This window comes from Vicia villosa, linkage group LG7 (assembly GCF_029867415.1).
Source record: "Vicia villosa cultivar HV-30 ecotype Madison, WI linkage group LG7, Vvil1.0, whole genome shotgun sequence".
Taxonomy (NCBI): domain Eukaryota; kingdom Viridiplantae; phylum Streptophyta; class Magnoliopsida; order Fabales; family Fabaceae; genus Vicia; species Vicia villosa.
This window is the reverse complement of record NC_081186.1, coordinates 137,635,258-137,641,257: the sequence shown is the minus strand read 5'-3', so window position 1 is coordinate 137,641,257 and position 6,000 is coordinate 137,635,258.

The window sequence follows — 6,000 nt, the reverse complement described above, 5'->3', positions numbered from 1 at the left end:
CCTTTTTCTTTTCAACTTCAAAACATTAATAAAGGACGACGCGAATCATGCTTATACCTTTTTTTTTAGTGGGAAAGAAATGATTGGGGCGTAGGCCCCGATGTATGTTCTTTCCTACTTAGTGAAAGAAATGATTGGGGCGTAGGCCCTGATGTATGTTCTTTCCCATTTAGCGGAAGAGAAATGATTGAGGCGTAGGCCTCGGTGTATTTCTTAACCGCTATTTAGAGAAACGATTGTGGCGTAGGCCTCGATGTGCATTCTCTAAATATCCAAAACTTTGTATTTCTTAACCACTATTTAGAGAAACGATTGTGGTGTAGGCCTCGATGTGCATTCTCTAAATATTCAAAAAAACTCTTTTTAAGGCATGATTCGAGTCACAAATTAATTTCCCTTAAAAGACACTTAACCAAAAACACTTCAAAATATCTAATAAAGGCTCGGACCTAAACAAAGTAAGGAAGTGATGCGAAGCCTTGTAGTGGGTTTTTGTCCATCATGGAATTACACCTAAAAATCATAAACCAATCATCTTTCTCTTGCCTCCGAGGCATTCTTTCTCTTGCCTTCAGGGCATTCTTTCTCATTAATCGGACACGTTATTTCCGCTCCATCCCCAGCTTAAGACTCCAGAGGTCGAGCAGTGGAGTGCGAATGTAACTGTTCAACTAAAAAACACAAAAACAAACAAAAACTAAAGAGCCGAACTACGGCGCTCTGATTCCTGAAAAGGATACGTAGGCATTAGGTCGCGGGGCCTAAGCGAGCACAATTATTTATAAACCTTATTTTCCCCGTGTTTCTTTTCTTTCATTTGCATGCATTCCCTTAGTAATTAAGCTTTAGATTTATACACCCTTTAGATAGCAACAAACATAGGTGGATACCATCGAGTACGATGGGCGTGAGGGGTGCTAGCACCTTCCCCTTGCGTAACCGACTCCCGTACCCGATCTCTGGTCGCAAGACCTTTTCTTATCCTTTCCTTATTCTAGGTTTTCTGATATTCCTTTCCCTCTTTGGGATAAATATATTGGTGGCGACTCTGTTCATTTTCGCGAGCGTGCGACAGCTGGCGACTCTGCTGGGGACGTTAGACCTATTGCGGGTCCGTATTTAGCGAGTCGATCCTAGCCTTTGTTTGTTTGTCTGTTTTTTGGGTGTGCTTATATATTGCTTATACTTCGCTTCATTTATTTTATGCTTGCATATCATGACTATTTATTGCTCGCATATCATGTTTATTTTCTCGCATTCTGGACTATATTATGGGTCCCCGTGGGGGCCACATATTTTATCTGTTTGCAGGTTGGGTGGGTTGTTTCTATGAGGTAAAAGGCCCAATACCCAGGCCAGAGTTGACACATAGGATACCTAGGATAGAGTGGATAGTCATGACGCCAATGAGATGTCAGGTCTTGTCTAGTGCGATCATGAGACCCACGCCCAGTCGAGGTTCAAATGGGGTATCATCGTTGGCATGTAGATGCAACAATGGTGGTATCTCAGGAGAACTGATAACGCTGGTTGCCATATTGACCTACCCTGACCTAGACTACACCCGTGAGTGGGGAGGGAATCATATTCTATACAGGTGCAGGTACATGTTATGTTGGTGACTATTGGTTCTCCTGGTACTCAAAAGGCGTCGAACCTTTGATCCTGGGACATTTGACTTATACAGAAGTTTTATAGAATCAACGTCGAACCTCTGAATCTGGAGGATTCGACCTTATTTGACTTATGCAAAGGTTATCTATCAGAATCAACGTCGAACCTCTGAATCTGGAGGGTTCGACCATCTTTGACTTATGCACAAGCTATTTATCAAAGCAACGTCGAACCTCTGAATCTGGAGGATTCGACCATATCTTATTGACCATGAGAAGTTGTTATCCAAGAGGCCTTGATCCTTGATCCTGATTTATGTTGCATTTGCATCATCATTAACATTTTGCATTCATGCCTGTGCATTCATGGTTACCAATACTCTTACCTATTTCTCTCCATCAGATCAGTCAAGACGATTCCTCCACACCGATATCTGACAAGAGCTCACAGAAGAAGAATCATGGAGAATTACGAACAAGATCAAGCTGCCATTAGAGAAGAGATGGATCAAATGAAAACTAAGGTCGATGCTATCCTGGAAGCTATCCAAGCCTTGCGAACTGAAAGGGTTCCTGCTACACAAGAGATTCCCGCTGTTGGTAACCAAGCTGCTGCTAGCCAACTTGAGGTCGTTCCACCTTCTTCTACTCCACCTGAGTTCCAACCAAGGACTAATGCTACTCTTGGAATGCCATTTAGCTTCATGACTGCTGATACTCTTGGAGCTTTAAACCAAGGAGGATCCATGCCCATAACTTCTGGAGTGCCAACTATGACTGGGCCTGTTTTCCCATTTCCTGTGCCACCTTCTCAAACAGAGATTCCTATTCCTGCTTTCTGTGGTACTCGTTCTGCTAACCCAGAAATGCAAACAATACCAACTGCTGAAAGAGCTCGACCTGTTGAGAAATCCGCTGAGAAGTACAAAATCCTTGAGGAAAGAATTCGAGCCATTGAAGGATTTAGTGCCTATGGGATGGATGCTGAGGATATGTGTCTAGTTCCTAATCTGGTTGTCCCTTCTAAGTTCAAGACTCCCGACTTCCAGAAGTACAAGGGTTTGAGCTGTCCGAAGAGCCATATCATCATGTATTGTCGTAAGATGGCTTCTCACATCCACAACGACTCATTGCTCATTCACTGCTTCCAAGATAGCTTATCTGGGGCATCTCTGAACTGGTATATGAATCTGGAGCGTAATAGAATCCGATCTTGGAAGGATTTGTCTGATGCTTTCCTCAAGCAATATCAGTATAACATTGACATGGCACCGACTAGGTTGCAACTTCAAAATCAAGTGCAAAGGACCAATGAGACATTCAAAGAGTATGCTCAGAGGTGGAGAGAAATGGCTGCTCAAGTGAATCCACCACTTTCTGAATCCGAACTGGTTGACATGTTCATGAACACTCTTCAAGGACATTACTATGAGAGAATGGTTGGTAGTGTTTCTTCTGGTTTCTCCGATCTAGTCAGGATTGGTGAAAGAATTGAGAATGGTTTGAAAATTGGTAAGATCCAGAATCCCGCCAATGCTGCTGCTGCAAACCAATATGGGTACAAGAAACCTCAGGGTAACTTTGTCAAGAAGAAAGAAGGCGAGACCAGTGCCACCTATGCTCAAGATCAAGCTCCTTGCTATCGAGTGGCCGCCACCGCCCCTCAAGCTTATGTGGCACCTGTTGGTCAACAACCTTGGGTCCCTTATCAACAATATGTCCAACAACAACAACAAGGTTTCCAACAACAAGGTTATCAGCAGAGACAAGGTCAACAGAGGCAGAATAGGCCTAAAAGGGTGTATGATCGTGTACCAATGACCTATAGCCAACTTCTCGCCGCCTTGCTTGATCAAAAACTGATTCAATTAGCTGAAGCGAGGCCTCCTCCTGATCCTCTCCCTCCAAATTACAAGATTAATGCCAAGTGTGAATTCCACTCTGGGGGATCTGGTCACACCACTGAGGAGTGCAGAGTTCTTAAAGACAAGGTTCAGGATTTGCTTGACGCAAAAGAGATTGTGTTCACACCTGTGGCACCTAATGTGATCAACAATCCCATGCCACCTCACAATGGAGCTTCCACCAGTGGACCATGAAGACGTTATGTTTGTCAGAGAACATTTCATTTGCATCAGAATAAGGCCAAGCTTGCCATTGTATAGATTTCTTTAGTATTTTCAATTGTATTACTTTTGTTGTTATCAAGTACTATCCATTGTAAGAAACTCATTCTGTTTGAATAAATAAAAATGTAATATACATGTTTTTCTCAAATCATTTCATCTTTGTCATTATGTTCATTGATACTTCACTCATTTGTCTTAAGCAACTAAAAAAGGAGAATGATGAAAATCAAAAACACATGAATCACTAATTGTATGCTTTTGGAACAAAGGTCCTGCTGACGATGTACAGGCATTGTTTCAATTCCTAAACACCGGAGTTATAAGGGAGTGAAACCTTCGTCAACCCCTTTGAGCCTAAGGAGTAGTAGTTTCTTTTCAAAAAAATACAAAACCCTCAATTTTAACCAGGGGCAGGGTAGTCTTCAGTTAGTGCGACCGAGCGCTCAACTTTCAGGTATTCCATCAGAGGATCAATTACATCTCATCTCTCGCAACAAAAAGGAAGAATACAATCCACAATGGATGTCTCCCATTCACAAAGAAGAAGGCAGTCACAACCTTTTCATCAAGTCAATCATAAATGTCATACAACTTGTTCCCGAACGAGACGAAAAGAATGAAAAGAAAGTTATGAATCATGATCAAAAAAGAAACAATATCCCGCTAAGTCAAAAGAAAAAGAAGCTTTTAAGCAAAAGACTTAGGCAAAAATTAGGGCATATCCCGCTGGACAACGGAAACCAAAATCAAAAGAAAATATTTGTCCAGGCAAAAGTTAGGGAAAGTAAAAAACAAAGCAAAAGAAAAATCCTCCAAGGGACAAGTTGTTGTGACCATCAACAAAAGCACCAAAGGGTGACTGCCACCTCCATCAAAGCTAGATCCTCATTCATCACAACCTTCCTGAAAGACGAATACTCGTGTCAAACTAACTGAACGTAGGACTGGAGGACATCACGAAGAAGGGGTGGGTTAAGTAGAACTTGAGCCTTTATCCTTTGTTTCTCAAACCGTGAACCCGGCCACGTTACAACCCTCAAAAGTCCTAACTGAAGTAGGGTTCGTTTCGAAAGCATACAAACTGTAAGATCATGTCAAACTGACTCCTTATGTTGCTGTGTCATTTGTGTTAGTATCAATACAACATTTTGACAAATAAAACTTCTCCTTTGAGATTAACATGTGCATTGCATTCTCATTATCTTTTCAAAACAGAATTGTCTCTAACCTGAAAATAAGTACTTGATACCAAGGAAAATTCAACATCGAAATCCCATCGAGTAATCTTACAAAGGCAAAGGTTGGTCATCCACTGAGCAAATATCTCTAACATCCATTTGGTGGAAGAGTTCCTTTCAATTTGAGGCATTCATTCCATGATCTACACTGGGGCTGACCATTTCAAATCTCCATGATTCAAGCATTATCAAAGTTCCATCTTAAAAGATCATACAAGCTGGGGCAAGCTAGTAACAATTCTTTTCTTCATCTTCAAATCAAGTGTCAGATATTAAGACAAGTGTCGAGGAGTCAAGTCAAACACCTCACCTTCGCAAGTTCTATCCTTCAAGCAATGACCTTCCTGCAAGGAACACTCCATTCACTCCTAGTATCATGGAAACAAATCATTCCATTCATAACCATGCATGCATCATACATATCATTGCATTCTCATCCAATCATCAACAAATCAGGGGCATCCACCCCATCTTGATTCTCAAGCAGAGTTTCAGAACTCCACCTAATATACTCCACACAAAGCAGAAACTCTGACTAATCAATCAATACAGTGCATATAGAACTCATTGCATTGCATCTCCAGAAGTGCATCAAATAAATCAAACATTTGCATATGAAGCATAAGCCAAGTTACTCGTCAGATGAGGTCCCTACAAGCAATCAATTGATATTCCACTGGATCACTCAAAGTTACCATTGTGGTGTCATCTTCCAAAGTCAATCATGTTCATCTTCCTTCAACCCAGAGTTGATGATTTTTGTGTTCAACCCAGAGTTGATTTTCCCTTCATCTTTTAACTCCGAGTTAATTATCTTTTCCTTCTCACCCAGAGTTGACGGATATTGCATAATGTCTCCTGTTCCCACTCAACCCAGAGGTGACGGTTATCCTTTATCCTTTTTCCCACTCAACCCAGAGTTGACGGTTATCTTTTGTCTTTTCCCACTCAACCCAGAGTTGACGGTTATCTTATTTCTTCCCCACTCAACCCAGAGTTGACGGTTATCTTTTATTCTTC